This window comes from Mauremys reevesii, linkage group 4 (genome assembly GCF_016161935.1).
Source record: "Mauremys reevesii isolate NIE-2019 linkage group 4, ASM1616193v1, whole genome shotgun sequence".
Classification (NCBI taxonomy): Eukaryota; Metazoa; Chordata; order Testudines; family Geoemydidae; genus Mauremys; species Mauremys reevesii.
The window spans coordinates 141,514,542-141,531,485 of record NC_052626.1 but is presented as its reverse complement, the minus strand read 5'-3'; positions in this window follow the sequence as shown (position 1 = coordinate 141,531,485).

The window sequence follows — 16,944 nt, the reverse complement described above, 5'->3', positions numbered from 1 at the left end:
GGGGCACCTGGCACTGGCCGCTGTCGACAGACAGGACACTGGGCTAGATGGACCTTTGGTCTGACCCTGTACGGCCGTTCTTCTAGTCGCTTCTAGGATGTCCCCTGTCTGCCAACGCTGGGGTCTCAGTAAAGTTTCTTTCTCTTCTAGGACATCCTCTATTGGCCAATATGGGGTGTTGATTAAGTTTCCCCTCCCTTCTCAGGCCACCCCACACCAAGATGCCCTCTATCTGCTAACTCTGGGAGGTCGGTCAAGGTTCCCTCCATTATAGACACTCTCTGTCTCCTGACACTGGGGCGCTGATCCAAGCTTCCCCTCCCCTATTTTATAAGCTGTCTCGCTGTGTATGGTGGTTGTGGATCTCACCCCACCCCAGCAGAACCAGGCCCTGGGAGGTGTCTGGGGCGAGTGGCTGCTGGGTGCGTATTTCTCAGGTGCTCCGATTCGTCTCTTATTTGGGAGAGAGCAAACGGCCATGTCCACAACTGGTACTAAGGGGGGATCAGATCCGACGGTGAGTTCTGAGTCTGGCTGCAGACCCCTCGGGGGATGGGTGCAGGGGCCGGCTTGGCAGTACTGAAGGGAGGTGCTTGAAATCGCAGCGCCGGGGAGCAACCACAGTTGGGCACCTTCCACAGACATCGTTGCATCCATTCTCTGTGGTGTTGCCCCCCCCTTCCCGGGGACCAGCGAAGGGGTTGGCCAGGAAGGGGTGGGAATGGGCCCCTGCCCCCTCCTCTCTGTAAACCCCCCTCTCTCCCCTCCCCCGTCGCCGGTGCTCTCCAGCCAGTGGGGGGTTTAATTTATTGTTCTGCTTGTATGTTTCAGAGGAAATAAAAAGGCAAATATAAGGCCTGGTAGTGATTGTGTCTAGGGGATCTGGGCCCCACCCCAGTGATATCCCAGCTCTCTTGGGGCTTCCAGGAATCTCAGGACAAGGCCCCTCAGGAGGTGCTGTCTAAAGAACAGGGGCTCAGGTCTTACCCCAGATCAAAAATGGGCCAAGAGGCAGGAATCGGAGAGCAAGATCAGGCAGGCAGGTTCCATCCTGGCAGAGGGTTAATGCCAGGTCTGCCGGCTCTGCACGGGTTCCCGTGTCTAAGTTCTTAGGGTGCTGGCAGAGAAGGGGAGTGGCAAAGCAGCAGCAGCTGCAACGGAGACCACACCCAGTGCGTGAGGTCAGCCAAGGCGTAGCGAGGGAGCCCAGAGGGACAGGAACGGCCAGAGCTGGAAGCTGGAATTCAGTGTCTGCCCAATGCAGGGAGATGGAAGAATTTGAACCCCACGTCCCACCTGCCAGGGGTCTGAAATAACTGTTGCAGCTCAGAAAGGGGCCTGGGTGTCGTTGCAGACAGATCAGTGGAGAGCTCTGCTCAATGCGCAGCCACGGTCGGAGCAGCTAAGCTGTGAGGATGCCGAAGGAACGAGATGGTGAATAATAGTGAGGATATTATAGCGCTTTCATATCAGTGGATGGCGCAGTCTCCTCCGGACACCATGCGCCGCACAAGGATGGTGCAGATCTTGAGGGGTTCAGAGAAGGGTGACGAGAATGATCTGGGGGCCTGGACCCATGCTCCAATGATGAGATTGAAAAGATGGGGGATTGTTACCTTAGAGGGGATGGAAGTCTATAAAATACCACAGGGAGAGCTGGAGCTGCTCCTCTCCTTGTCCTGACACAAGGGGACAGTTGGAGACGTGGAAAGGGGGCAAATTCCCACCACAAGAGCGGAAAGGCTTATTTCAGACAACACACCGCTAGCCGGGGGAACTGCCTGCCACAAGATTGCAGTGAGGCCGAGAGCAGGGCCCCAAAAAGGGACTGGCCATTTCTGTGGGTAACAAGACTAGAGTGAGTTTTAGTGACTGCTGCCTGCATTGGGGCAGGGATCTTAGAGCTCCGGTTTAAGCCAATCTCTGATTACTAGTGATGAGGATGAGACCCAGTGTGTGGGTGGGGCGGGGGGCAGATTATCCCACATCAGATCCCGCGGGGTTCTTACACTTTCCAGCTACTATTAGAGACGGGAAACTGGGCCAGATGGCCCTGGGCTCTGCTCCTCCATGGTGACTGGCCGTACCACTCGCTGCAGCCTCCTGCCACCCTGTGATCACCCAGTCAGAACAAGGTCGGGCCTGGTTAAGCTTCACTTCCCGGGGACGGCGTGTGCAGCAAAACAACTGGCAACCATGGCTCTGTGGTGGTGGTGGTGGGAGGGTCATTGGGGTTGCCATTCTCTCTGTAGGCTCTGCCAGTGATTGGCACTGGTGCCAGTCTGCCCTTAACGAGTCCTTCAGGTCACCCCATGCAGTTACGTGTGCCAGACACCTCGGGTCTCCTGTACTTTACACTCAGCGCACAGCGCACCAAGGGAAACTGAGGCACACATTGAGTCATACAAATGTGACACAAATTCCTATATTTGTCACAGGGGGCTCAGTAGGGGGCACTCTTCCCTCCCACACCAGGCCGGCCCCAATGCCCCACTGGGGTGCTGGCTACGCCATGCTACAAAGAGCAGGGTATGGGCTCTGTAGGGCTCGATCTTGCTTCACAGCCAGTGCAGCCCCCAATGCCCCAGCACGGCACTAGGGGGCACTGTGCTGCAGGGAGTGGGTTGGGGGGACTAGATAGGGGGCGCTCTCCCCTCACAGTCAGCGCTGACCCCAATGTGGCACTAGGGGGCTCTGTGCCATCTTAGGTTCTAGCTTACGGATGAGACTGAAAAATGAGGCCTGGCCTAGGTGCAATAATGGAAAAGCCTGTTGCACTTGCCAAAAGCACAGGGGCATTTCCCTGCTGTCCCCCCGAAACTCCAGCCCTGTATTCACCTTCTGCCTCCCCTCACTGCCCCAGGGAGTTTCATTTGGGCAGCGCTTTGGTCTGTTTCTTTGCCTAAATGCTTCTGCTGTGGTGTTAATAACAGCTGCTGCGCCTCCCGCCAGAGGTGGCTGCATTTGCGTGCCGAGGGCGTACGGCCCCTGGAAAGTGCTGTGGGGGCCCTGCAGTATCAGTGACACGGATGTTATTGCCCCATCCCCTGTGGGGTCTGGCCCTCTTGGTGGAGCTGAAGCCCAGCCCCACATGATTGCCCAGAGTTGGGGTTGTGTTTAGGGCCTCTGTCCCCCGTTGCTGTTCCCTCAACATCTTGGCAGCCGCAGTGCGCTCCCAGCCATGATAGCCGCGGCGTCTGGATCCCACTCTGCCGCACGCTGGGCTGCGTCTCTCAGTGCCAGGGACCTGCCGGCAAGCACGATGGACCCACCGGCCGAGGGCAAGGCTTGCCAGCAGGCAGGGTAAGGGAAGGAGTGGGTGGGGGGGAGTAAGGCTCCTGGGGTCTGCGTCAGGGTGCAGCCGCCAGCCTCTGTCTCTCCAAGCTCTGTGGGGAAATCCCAGCACCTGTGCCATTCGTGGCAGCTCTGGAGGGTCCAGCCCCCCTTCCCCACACTGGTGCTCTCACGTGTCTCCGTAGTAGCCAGCTGCAGCAGGGCTGGCACTGGGCTCAGTCACGTATCAGCCTGTGCACTGTGTGGGGTCCCTGGCCCCTTCCTTCCCCTGTGCAGGCCCCAGCTGCTGGATGCCATGGGGGGGAGGGGGGGGGGACTGGGGTCTCTCTCTCTCCTGCAATGCAAAGCCAGGCTGGACGGTGCCCTGGTCAGAGCAGCCGAACCCTGCAGGAAAATCTAGGTTAACAGCAGGAGTTTTGCCTGGGGGGAGGGAGGGGAGAATTTCTTTAGTTTTTCTTCTTTTTTTCCAAAAATCAAAGGAGAATTCAGTGAGGTAACGCAGGCCGTGCCCTCGGCCCAGTGACCCCACCAGTCAGCCCTCTGTAGGGTTTCAGCAGATTTCCCTGAGCTGAACACCAGACACCTGGTAAAATTATTCATATTTGAGTGAGTTCAACAGTAATCAGTCAGAACTATGCGGTGCAACCGTTCCAATTAACATCAAGCTGACTGAGCCCCTTAAAAGGAAATACTGAATAGCCGAATTCTTTTTATTTGTCTTCTTATCTTTAAGCCTTTAAGATTCACATGGGGAGGGGTGACAACCCCCCAATCAACAAACAGGGAGAGGGAACACACACACACTCCCATACACCTCTGGTGACCGACTGACCCAATTCTCCCTTCCTGGTGCTCTCCACCCTCCATGCTTGGCTGGACCCCAGGGATGGACCTGCCTCTCCTGGTACGTGGCGCCACATCTTCCTGAGGCAACACATGGAGTGTGTGTGTGGCGGGGGCACGCAGGGTCTCATACCGCAGCTCTTCAGATTTCTGCCAGGTTCACACCAGAATGTGGCCAGCAGCTTGAGGGAAGGGATCAAAACTGCTTCCAGCTACAGGGTAGGGACAGGGAGTGATGACCTGGCCTGTGTCTCTCCCCCCCATCTCCCCCCCCCACTGGAAGCAGCTTGTCCCTTCCTGCCCCCACAGTTTCAAAAGGCAGCTAACACCTCCAGGCCGCTGCTGGCCACCAACATAACCCAGCCCCTTCCTGTCCCCTGGGCTGCAGCCCTAAGGCTGCATTGTGCACCAGGCTCCAGGGAACCTGACTGCAGGGGCTTCAACAAACCCAGCCAGAGAGGTGGCTCAGCAGGTGTCTAGGGGATGGAGCAGCCCTGTGCCCCCTGGGACAGGGCCCAGGGAGGTGGCGGGAGTGAAGAGGGTGCTAAGCCCCTGCCTGGAGGGCTGTTATGGAGCCTGCAGGTTCGGGGAGTGAACAGGCGGAAATCGCTTCCCCCACCAGCACTCCAGAGCTTGGCTGAGGGGCGGAGGGGCTTCCCCAGGCCAGCGCTGTGTGGGGCTTTGGCACATGCAGGGCTCGGCTCCTCCTGGCCAGCCCCCCGGGCCAGAAGGTCTTGGGCTTTCCCGGGGCACTGGTCCGGCCAGAGGCAGTGGGGGAAGGAGTCTGCCGGCCAGGCTGCAGGGCTCTCCAACTGGGGGCTGGTTCTCCGCATAGCGCTGGGAGTGGGAGGTGCCCTGCCAAGGGGGTATGGAGGAGCAGCGGGGCTGGGGGGATGCAAAGCAGGGAGAGAACAGTGAGAGGGGGAGCACATAAAGGGCCAGTGGGTGGGCAGCAGAGGCGACACGTAACTGGCCGCTGCCTAGCGCCTGCCACACTCACCAGCCACTGCAGCTCGCAGTGTGCAGCTAGCGCCAGCTGGAAACGGGATGGGGGCTGGAGCCCTGCTGGCTGAGAGCTGGCACGCAGCGGGGGCTGTGCTGACGGACCAGTGGGGTGTGTGTGTGTGTGTCTGTGTGTGTGTGGCCGGCCCCACATGCTACATCTTCACCCCGCCACCAGCTTTGCACACCCACCCACATCAGCAGCCATTGGACCCCCCCCTGCCCCGCCACTGGTTTTCAGGCGGCTGGCGAGCAGAGATCTGACCAGCAGCAGGACCTGACAGGACAGATTAGGGGGCGACAGAAAATACAGGACAATTTGCCCATTTTTAAGAAAAAGTCGGGAGGGCCTAAATATGGGACTGTCCCTTTAAAAACAGAACATCTAGTCTCCCTAGCCCTGAGACCACCTCACCCGGCACCCATGGCAATCCCAGACCCTCTCTGCCCGGTGCCGAATCCTCCCGCACACACTAAATAAAAAAAAAGGATGGGGGCGGGGTTGCCCATTGCCAGAAGAGGATCAGGGTTAGGAGCAAGGCTGTGATACATTGAAGAAGATTAAAACATTGGGCTGGGGGCCAGGACTCCTGTGTTCTATTCCTGGCTCTGACCTTTTGGGTGACCCTGGCCAAGTCCCTTCCCTGCTCTGTTCCTCAGTTTCTGCATTTGTCGAAAGGGAGTGATGGGAGGGTCGTGTGGCTAATTTGTTAATGACAAAGGGCTTTGAGCCGTGGGGCTGGAACAGGCTAGCGAGGGGCAAAGGGAAATATGATTTATCCGCGAGGGCTGAGTCTAAAGGCCATTTACTGAGGCTGAGGGAACTGGGATTATTTAGTCTGCAGAAGAGAAGAATGAGGGAGGATTTGATAGCTGCTTTCAACTATCTGAAGGGGGGTTCCAAAGGGGATGGATCTAGACTGTTCTCAGTGGTACCAGATGACAGAACAAGGAACAATGGTCTCAAGTTGCAGTGGAGGAGGTTTAGGTTGGATATTAGGAAAAACTTTTTCACTCAGAGTGGTGAAGCCCTGGAATGGGTTACCTAGGGAGGTGGTGGAATCTCCTTCCTTAGAGGTTTTTAAGGTCAGGCTTGACAAAGCCCTGGCTGGGATGATTTAGTTGGGGATTGGTCCTGCTTTAAGCAGGGGGTGGGACTAGATGAGCTCCTGAAGTCCCTTCCAACCCTGATATTCTGTGGTTCTATACGTTAATAGACGCAGCGTTTCTTTTTCTTTCTTTCTTTCTTTCTTTCTTTGAAGTTCTTGTTTCACGTCTTTTCTCTAACCCAGCACCATGCTGGTAGCTGCCATCTCAGTTCATGCCAATGGATGGCAGGGAGATGCAGCAGGCAGACTTCCATCAGATGGGGTGGGTGCTCCTATTCGCTAGGCAGGAAGAGGGCACAGGCAGGCCTCACTAACACCTTGGCTGCGTCCCCAACCACAGGGGCAAGCAGGGAAGGCTCTGCTCCCCTTTCTGGCACTGCTCCGAGGAAATAAGCCCAGGGGTGAGATCCACGTTTGCGGTTAAAAGATGGGCTCCAGGGCAGAGCCTGCTTCACTGCTGGGTTTAATGCACTCACCTGCAGGGAGGGCGGGTGACACAAAGGGCCCAAGGCAAATACCCATGAAAGGAGCCTCCCCGTCCTGCCTGTGGGGTGGGCAAGTATTGATCTCCTCATGGGCCAGAGGGGGAAACTGAGGCCCCGGAGAGGAGAAGTGACTTACCCAAGGCCAGATAGCACGTCAGTGCCAGAACCAGGAATAGAACCCAGGAGTCCTGACTCCCAGTCCCAATCCTGCTCTATCCATTAGACCCCACTCCCCTCCCAGAGCTAATGATAGAACCCAGGAATCCTGGCTCCCAGCCCCTCCTCCCACTGTACCCACTAGACACCACTCCTCTCCCACTGGTTGGGTTTCACTAGGCCTTGTGCCCCCACACTAGGGGTGGCTGCCCCCACCGTGACCCCTCGTGTTATACGACCCTTCTCACCATTGTCTCGCACTGAGGTTATTTCACGTGCCGAGAGGTCAGGATCCTGTCCCAGTTCTTCCCAGGGCAGTTGTACCCAGAGCCCACTGGGGGTGGGGCACAGAACCAGTTGCCCGTGGGAGCAGGGGACAGGAGCAATGGGCCATGAGTGGCTGGCTGCCCAGTGAGATCTCCACCCACAACACCGGCTGGCCAGGGGCAGGGGCTTGGCTGGTGCCCACTCAATCCATGGGTCAAGCTGTGGATGCCAGCGGGTGCATGTCAAGCCGGTGGTGCTGCAGCACCATTCCAGACAGACCGGGGTGGGCCACCTTCCCATGGGCACAGGGGGCTGCCATGCCGCAGCCCTGGGGAGCACAGACACCAGTTGGGGGAGGGGTGTGTGTGGGGGGGGTCTCACCCGGCAGCCTCAGGCCCAGCCCAAGTGGTCAGCACTGGGCCGCCCGCCTGGCAGTGGAAGCACCATGTTGCTTGTCGGGGACAGACCACCCCGGGGCGTGGCACCATGCCACACTCCCCGCTCTGCAGCAGAGCCGTGGGGAGGCAGCCAGGCAATCGGGGCAGTCCCCCTTCCCACACCGCCCCCTCCGCCCCCCCCCCAGCCCAGCCAGAGCCCTTCGCTTCCCTCTCCCTGCCCATGTTAATCCCTGCAGGAGGAAGTAATTCCCCTTGCCGGGAAGATTATTAGAAGAAGCTGGACTGCGCCCCTTCTAATCCCGGCACCCGAGGGGGGGCATGGGCCTAGTGGGGAGGGGCTGGGGGGGTCAGTGTGTGGGCCCCAGCCCTCCCCCCCCATCTGGGGCTGGCACAGCCACATGCGTGGTGTGGTCTCTCTCCAAGCAGGGGCACGAGGAAACTGACCCTCCTGGGGAGGGGGGTGATCGGGCTGGGTCTCCAGGCCACAGGACACCCCACCCCGCCCCTGGATTGTCTTGGTTCCCTGGGAAGGCAGCCCCCAGTATTAACCCTTGAGGGGTCAGGCCCAGCGGAGGTGGGTGTTGGCAGGCAGGGACCAGGAACGGCATCTCCCACTTGGCTGCTGTGTAGACGGGCACCAGCTGCAGTCAGGGCAGGGCGAGGTGAGCAGCACTGGGTACTAATGCCCAGGACACTGGGACGGGCCCCTGTGCCCTTGGGGGGCAGAGCAGCCTTGGTGGTGGGTCTCCCTCACAGCAGCATGGCCCCCGCCCCCGCTCTGTCTGCCTTCAACCCCCGCCCTGGTGCGGCAAGGGGACCCCATTCCCGTAGAGACTCCCGACTGCTCATTGCAGGGCTGGGACGGGAAGGTGGCTGGGAGGGGAGGGGCTTGGACATGTGGGGAAGGGCCCAGATGTTGTTGGGGGGGAGGGCTGGACTCCTCCCCCCGAAGTTGGCATGGGGGCAGGAGGCAGCGATGAGCAAATGAAGGCACCGAGAGGGGCTGGAAAAGGGAAAACAACCTGATTTTGGCAGCCAGCAGATGCTGCGAAAGGGCTGCGTGTTGGGTGGAACATGGCAAAGGGATCACGGAGGTAGGACTGAAGCCAGGGAGCTGGGCTGAGCCCCCCAAGCACCCCTCTGCCCCCCCAAGAATCCAGGGGTTGAGGCTGCCCCCTCCAAGCATCCTCACTGCACCAGGGCCATCGAGATAGGGGTCCCTGAGCAGGGGATCTGACCCCTCTGGGCACTGCCCTGCCAGTGGGCACTGGGGGGCCCTGGTGCAGCTCTGCCAGGGGGAAAACCCTGCCCCACATACACATGGCTCCCTCCGCCCCCTCCACGGTTCCCCAGCTAAGTCTTCAGGACGCTTTCTGCCCGTGCCCCCCAGCGTACCCTGTCCTGGTTGGGAAGGGGGGGCACAGCACCCCCACGAGCTCTCTGTGCCATCGCACCCCCTTCCCAGCAAGGGAACCCCCCCAGCAGCACAGCTGGAGTGGGGTCAGGCAAGGGTTAACACAGGCCAGGCGCTGGGAGTGGGAGGTTCTCGCTTAGTCAGGGCTGCAAACTGCTTGGCAAGGTGTTGGGCTTGCACCACAGGAGGGGGGGCGGCTGAGGGGGTGGGAGGGCAGAGGGAGGGGCACAAAAGGGGGCAGGGGAGACAGTGGGGACCAGGCAGTATCACAGCAGGAGGGCAGGGGCCTGCATGTGCCAAGTGGGCACTTCAGGGGCTGCCAACCCCCTCCTACCCCGCATGGGGCCACAGGAGGGGGGGGAGGGGGGAGGACAGTGCCCACCAGCGTGCCCTGGGTTCACCCCCACCTGCCCAGCACACCCTGCCCATTGCACGGCTGGGATCCTGGGTCGGGGCACCCACCTCAGCGCGGCTCCCGGCATGGCCCTGCCTTCGCTCCGGCCAGGCCCAGGTCCTGGGTGACAGGGCAAGGGAGGGAGGAGATGCAGCTGCCCCACCCACACGTCCATCACCTTAGGTGAGGGCCTCTGGATTCAGGCTCAGGTGCTGAGGAACCAAGCTGCAGCCCCAGCCCAGGATTCCTGGGTCTGCATCCAGCTCCGCTGGCAGTTAAAAAAAGAAGAAGCAAGTTCCTCGCCTTCGGGAAACGCATCAAATTGTGACCCCGGTGTGAGCGATGCAGTGATCCTGCCTGGGGCTGCACAAGGCCTGAGCCCATCACTGGGAGGGGTGTGTAACTGTCACACTGCCCGAGTCTGCTGAGAGCCTGAGCCCATTGCTGGGAGGGGTGTGAACAGCCCCGTGTGTAACTGACACGCTGCCCGAGTCTGCTGAGAGCCTGAGCCCATTGCTGGGAGGGGTGTGAACAGCCCTGTGTATAACTGACATGCTGCCCGAGTCTGCTGAGCGCCTGCACCCATTGCTGGGAGGGGTGTGAACAGCCCTGTGTGTAACTGACACGCTGCCTGAGTCTGCTGAGAGCCTGCGCCCATTGCTGGGAGGGGTGTGAACAGCCCTGTGTGTAACTGACACACTGCCTGAGTCTGCTGAGAGCCTGAGCCCATTGCTGGGAGGGGTGTGAACAGCCCTGTGTGTAACTGACATGCTGCCTGAGTCTGCACAGAGCCAGAGCTGATCGCTCCGAGATGGGTGTCACTGTGGGGTGTAAACTCCAGTGTCCTAGGGACATCTCTCCTCCCCCTGTGCCTGCCCCCCGTTTCTCCAGCCTGTGCCTCTCCTCCCGCCCTCCCCACACTGAGCAGGCAGGTGCACACTGGCAAGGGGTGGTCTGGGTGCATGGGGTAGGCACCAAAGGTCATGGGGGGGGGGTCAGGCATCAAATAGCATCAATAACTGAAGCAGGTCTTCTCCCCCCCAAAGGGATCCCCTCTTCTTTGACTGCTCCCCCCACCCCTGGAGGGAAGGGTTCTTCCTGGTACGCGCCCCCCCCAGCATGGGAAGGATTAACTCCCCCTCATCTCCTTTGTGGGGGTGTGTGGGGCCAGGCCGTTGTGCTCCCCAGCGGGAGGAGGGCAGGCAGGTGTGTGCCCGGGACAGCGGAGGACAGGCGAGGCTTGGTGTGCAGATCTGGGCAGGATGATGAAGGGACTGTCCCCAGGGAAGAGAAAGAGCTGAGCCCGCAAGACCAGGGGTCACCCTGCAAGAGGGGGGCAGGAGCGAGATGGGGGATGGTGAGCGAGGGAAAGGGGGGGATAGAGGGGCCCTTGGCTATGTTCTGGGCAGGCTGGGCCCTACTGCCCCCGTCCCCCGTTACTTGGGGCAAAATGGTTTCTCTGTGTCCCTGTGTAGGGAGGTTGTGGGGAGGGGGCCCAGAGACAAGATCTGGGGGCCCAGAGGCGGGGGGCACAGAGATAGGATCGGGAGAGCCCAGAAGCTGGAGGAGGGGCAATGAATCACGGAGGCGGTTGGAGGTGGGCGGCGGGGGGGGGTGGGGTGGGGATCAGCTGCCTGGTTGTGGGGGGAAGGGCCCAGCTGTATCGTGGGGGGGGGCATTGTAAGGTGAGTGGCACCTCTAGGGTTTCGGAAGGTCTGACAGGGCCGTGGGGCATTAAACATTCATGCTTGTAATCTGACCCCCTGCATTGTCTGCATAGCCGCTGGCATGGGTCACCTTACAGACTTCAGCTCTGCCAGCCTGCCTACAGTGCTGCGAGCTTCCCCACAGCAGTGCCAGCCTGCCTACAGTGCTGCCTGCGATCATCCCCCGCAGCAATGCCAGCCTGCCTATGGTGCTGTGAGCTTCCCCGCAGCAGTGCCAGCTTCCCACAGTGCTGTGAGCTTCCCCATAGCAGTGACAGCCTGCCCATGGTGCTGCGATTATCCCCTGCAGCAGTGCCAGCTGCCCATGGTGCTGCAACCTTCCCCACAGCAGTGCCAGCCTGCCCACAGTGCTGTGAGCTTCCCCGCAGCAGTGCCAGCCTGCCCATGGTGCTGTGAGCTTCCCCACAGCAGTGCCAGCCTGCCTACAGTGCTGCCTGCGATCATCCCCCGCAGCAATGCCAGCCTGCCTATGGTGCTGTGAGCTTCCCCGCAGCAGTGCCAGCTTCCCACAGTGTTGTGAGCTTCCCCATAGCAGTGACAGCCTGCCCATGGTGCTGCGATTATCCCCTGCAGCAGTGCCAGCTGCCCATGGTGCTGCAACCTTCCCCACAGCAGTGCCAGTCTGCCCACAGTGCTGTGAGCTTCCCCGCAGCAGTGCCAGCCTGCCCATGGTGCTGTGAGCTTTCCCACAGCAGTGCCCATTGCATGTCTCTCCGTGTGTGAGCATGTGTATCTAATGTTTCTGGGCGGATCGTGAGTGCGTGTGCATCGGTGTGTGCGTGCATGTCACTGTGTGTGTGTCAGTGTGTATCATTGTGTGTGTGCATCGGTGCGTGCGGGAAGTGCCCTGCATCCCAGAGACCTGGCGCTCGTGGGGCTCGCTGACTGGCTGGAAAGTGGGTCAGTGAGCTGCTGTGATGTCACACGCGGTGCTGTGCTCTGGGCACAGGGGGCCTGGGAATCTGGGCCAGACACAGGGAGTGCCTGGCTGTAACCTGCCCTGCCAGTGCCCCCTGCCCAGAGAGTGCCCCTCCCACTCCCCAGCACTGGGATCATCTGGGACTCGTCGAACGCTGGGAGACGTATGGGGCCCATGACACACATCTCTGCTCCCCTCCAGCGGAGGGCGGTGGTGGGCTTCTCCCCAATGCAGCGGCTCCTCTCCAGAAGTGAGGAGGGGAAAGCAGGCCCAACCCTGGGACACATGGGCACAGAGATGATCACTGGGAGCAGGGGGGTTGACTCTTATTGCAGTGCGTGACTTGGTCGTGGGGGGAGGTGGGATGGGTCTGCCCCGGGGGCCTGTCTCTTTCCTACCCTTCAGCCTGTTACACTGGGCATGGCACCCCCAGCCATGGGCACCCCCATGTGCTGTCCAGTTGCAGCTGGTTTCTTCTGCTGCGCAGACTCTGATACCTGATCAGCCCAAGGTCTGACTCCCTGGACTCCTGGCTCCCTCCTAGATGCCAAGGCCAGACCGGACCATTGTGATCCTCTCGTCTGCTCTCCTGTATAACAGGCCAGAGACCTGCCCCCCAAATCATTCCAAGAGCGGAGCTGAGAAAAGCAGCCTCTCTTGATTGCAACATTGCCAGTGCTGGAGAACCCAGCACACGAGGCTCGGTAAGTGGGTCCCATGGCTAATTACTGTCTCTGGTAAACATTTCCAGGCTGAACTTGTCTCGCTTCAGCTCCCAGCCATTGGATCGGGTTAGATCTTGCCCTGCTAGACTGAAGAACCCATTAGTAAATATCCGGTCCCCATGTGAGTACATTTAGGCTGTGATGAAGTCACCCCCATAACCTGCTCTTTGTTAAGCTAAATACCTGCTCTTCCTTTGCCTGTCTCCTCAGACCCCCTGGATGGGCATCACACAGCCCCATGTGCTGGCTCTCCAGCTCAGACGCTGGGTGCATTGGGCCACTTTCCCTCACCCATCCCCCCACCGCTGCCAGCACAGACCCACACTGCCGGGCTAAGAGGCTCCCAGCTCCCCCCTTCTCTGAGTCACCCCTCTGCCCTGGCCCCTCTAGACCACCTGGCTTGGCGCCGTAGGGCAGGGGAGACCCACCCCAGCATGGTGGGCAGGCACCATGCTGCATTCACAACTGGAGATGTTCTGGGGCGTGAGCGAGGGGTGTTGGCTGGGCTGGTCCTGCACTACGGCTCTTGTTCCCTCGCCAAGCCCCAGCAGGGTGGATCTACCCCCCTGGCATTACCACAGGGGGGTTGGTCCCATCAGGCAGCGAGACCGTAGCTTTGATCAGCACCCCTGGCCCATCCCACCAGCTGCTGCGCTATGGGGATCCCTCCGGTGCTGCCGTCTCCCTGAATCGTGTCCGTACTCTCTAATAGCCTTAGGCTTTAAGAGATAAAACCATTGAAGATGTTTATCTTTTGCTTTCCTGCCACTTAATCCCCCTGATCCCCCCGGCCAACAGCTGTTCAAGCCATTACATTGGAACGTCACTAATGGGCGATCGCATGGCTGCCCAGTGGGTTGTGGCCAGGAGGCCAAATTCCCCGATGACCCCCGGGAGAGGCTGCCCGGCTCGCTCCTGTCACAGGGCATGGAGAGAACGTTACTATTTGTAGCACCTAGAGGCAGCAACCAAAATCAGGCCCCTGTCATGCCGGGGCACTGCGCAATGACAGGCACTCCACGGACCTCCGCCAAGATCAGGGCCTCCATTGTGCCAGGTGCTGCCCAGCCCCCCATCAGGGTTGGGGTCCCTGTTGTGCTGGATGCTACACGGACCTGAGCCAAGCCCAGAGTCCTCTTTGTGCCAGGCGCTGCCCAGCCACACAATGAGAGCCAGCCCCTGCCTCAAAGAGCTCACAGCCTGAACAGATAAGGAGTGGGAGGGGAAACTGAGGCCCAGAAGGGAAAGCGACTTGCCTGAAGTCATGCAGAAGAGCCAGGAATAGAACCCAGGAGTCCACGTTGCCTGTTGGGCTGATCCTGAATGCTCCCAGCTCTGTCGCACCTTCCCGGCTCGTGGGTCTGCAGCGAGGTTATTCCCGGGGCTCGGCCTGCCAGAGAACCTAGCCATGGAGAGCTGCCTTGGGGCCTTGTGTTACTGTTATGTGTCTCCCTGTCCCCGCTACGTTTCCCAGGCGTTTCTGCACAGCCGGCGCCCGCCCAGCCTCTGGAGATGAGCCGCCAGCTGGGCAGTGACGGGCTTGGCTGAGTGGCAGCGAGTTTGACCTGCAGCGGGCACTGGGCAGCTTTGGGGTGCTCCAGGGACCCCAGAGCCCCACTGCTGCTCCCCATGGTACGTGGCTACGCGCCCTGCTGGCAGGCGCTGGGCCTGGCCTGGCCCCCAGTTGCAAGCTCCATCCTGTCTCACTGTTTTAAAGGGCCAGCCCCATCCTTCCCAGCTGCCTCGCCCATGCCCCCCCACCTTTAAAGGACCAGCCACATTGCCTTCAGGTGCCTTCCTCCCCCCACCTGATTTAAAGGGCCTGCCTCCCCCCCTTCAGTTGCATGTGTGTTCGCAGCTGTTGTGCAGGAGAGTGTGACACTGTGGGAGGGACAGGGTGAGGGGGAGTGAATTTGGGGCTGGCAGCGGCTCCCAAAGCAGGGGCTGGGCAAACCTCTCTTACCACTTCACCACGCTGCACTGCAGTTGAGCTGCATCCTTCTAAGCCCCGCCCCCCAAACCAAGCCCCATCCCCAGGAGAATGAGTCTCTCTCCATCTTTCCTCTGCTTCCTCGCTCACTTCGATCAGAAGCAGAGCCATATTTCACTGGGTTGGCACCACAAGGGTCATCAGTAGGCTCCAGAGTCAACAGCTACCACGTGATGAATAAGGGTGGCTAGTACCCATGCTAGAGCTGTTGTTTCAGGCTGCCTGCAGACTCAGGCATGCAGCACTCCCTCTGGTTAGACGCCGTTCCCATTAGCTTCCCACTCAGGGGCATCATTTCAGAAAACTTTCCTGGCGGGGAGGGTAATTGTGTCAGCACACAGAGCCTCTCTGTGCCTCAGTTTCCCTCTGTACACTTTTAACTACATTACAGATGGAGATGGGGGAGCAGGGAAGTGCGGAGAGATACAGATGCACTGAGCTACTTTAGCTGCCCCTCAGCCAAGGGGTTATTTTGGGGAGGGGGAGGGAGGAGAGAAGCTAGAGCCCCTCACGTGATGGCTCACACCAGCCAGCTGCCGAGGGGAGGCTGAGCCGGTCCCAGCCCTGTGCAGCTTTAACTCCTCTTGTAAACACAAAAGCGGACACCTCCCGCCGTGTCCCCTGGCTGCTCTGGGCTGGGCTCTGTTCTCCCCCCATGGCCGGCCAGGCCCCCTTGAGCCGCGTGAGTGGCAGGGGTGGGACTGGGGCTCATGTGGCATGAGGCGCCCCCTGGCTGCGGGCAGGGCCGGCTTTAAGCCGATTCCCCGAAATCAGGCCCCACGCCTAAGGGGGCCCCGCGCCTTAGGCATCTGTTAATTTTTTTTTTTTTTTACTCACCCGGGGGCTGGGGGGGGGCGGTTACTCACCTGGGGCTTAGGCGGCATTTCAGCAGCAAGGGGGGGAGGCAGGTCCGCTCCGGGGCTTTGGTGGCATTTCGGCAGCGGAGTGGGAGTCTGCTCCGGGGCTTTGGTGGCATTTCGGCAACAGGGTGGGGATCCACTCTGGGGCTTTGGCGGCTTTTTGGTGGCGGGGAGGGGGGTCCACTCTGGGGTTTTGGCGGCATTTCAGCAGTGGGGGGGTCCTTCAGTGCTGTGGAAGACCGGGAGCGGACCCCCTCGCCACTGAAGTGCCGCCGAAGCCCCGGACCGCCACCGGGTATTCAAATCGGGCCCCGCCGTTCATAAAGCCGGCCCTGGCTGCGGGTGGGGGAAGGGAGTGCCGGGTGCCCTGCGGGAGGCTCTTGCACACCACCTTGCTCACTGGCTTGTGCTGCTGTTCTGCAAGAGGGGCCCTGAATATTTCATGAGGAGAATGACATGACCTGGAAAGGCAGGGCCCCCACCCCCAGCGCAGCGCCAGGTCTGCCTACACCTCCACAGCCCGGGGCTCTGGGGAGACCCTGCCTTGACCCCGCCTCACCCCACGCCAGCAACTGACCTCTAACCCCCATCCCCATGTGACCACCCCCACCCCGTGATCAACCTCACGCTCACCCTGCCCCCACCCCTAACCCCAATAATGGGGAGACAGAAGTGCCGTGGGGCAAGAGAACATGAGTGAACATGGGGTCCAAGTGTGCCAGGCCCCTGAAGGTGGATGCCGGGCAGGGGGCTTTGGGCAGCACCCCACAAGTTCATGTCAGTTGCAGTGTGATCATCATCAGTGGGTTCCAGAGTTAACAGCCTACTCAGCTGAAAGGGAAACCCCCAGCTCAGGCTGGCTGCAGGCTCAGGCAGCACCACGCATGTGTCACGCCGCTGCAGGGTTCTCTCTACAATGCTGAGAGCAAGAGCCTGCAATGGGGATAGGCAGAAGGGGCAGGGAGGTGGGGGGCCACCAGGATCCCCCCAAATCATCGCCAGCTTCAGGAGGCAGAAGCTGCTGTTTTGAAATGAGAGCCGAGATTTTGGGGGCAAGCGACCAAAAGCTGCCAGAGCCACTCCCCTCCTCTGCCTGCTGAGTCTGTGCCTGCTCTGCAGGAGTGGGGGGGAGAGAGAGGGGAATCTCTGCCAGCTGGCATGAGGAGCTGGTAAGGAGGGCACCTCCCCCATCAGGACTCAGACCCACCAGTCTTGGGTTTGGCACCTGGCCTGAGATGGGATCCAGAGCGAGCCGGGAGCCGGCCATCTGAATACCCCTGTGCAGCCCGGGCAGGAGCCGCCAAGCTCAGGAACCGGACTCCGAAGCAGCTGCGCCCGAGTGACTAAGTCTGACAAATGGG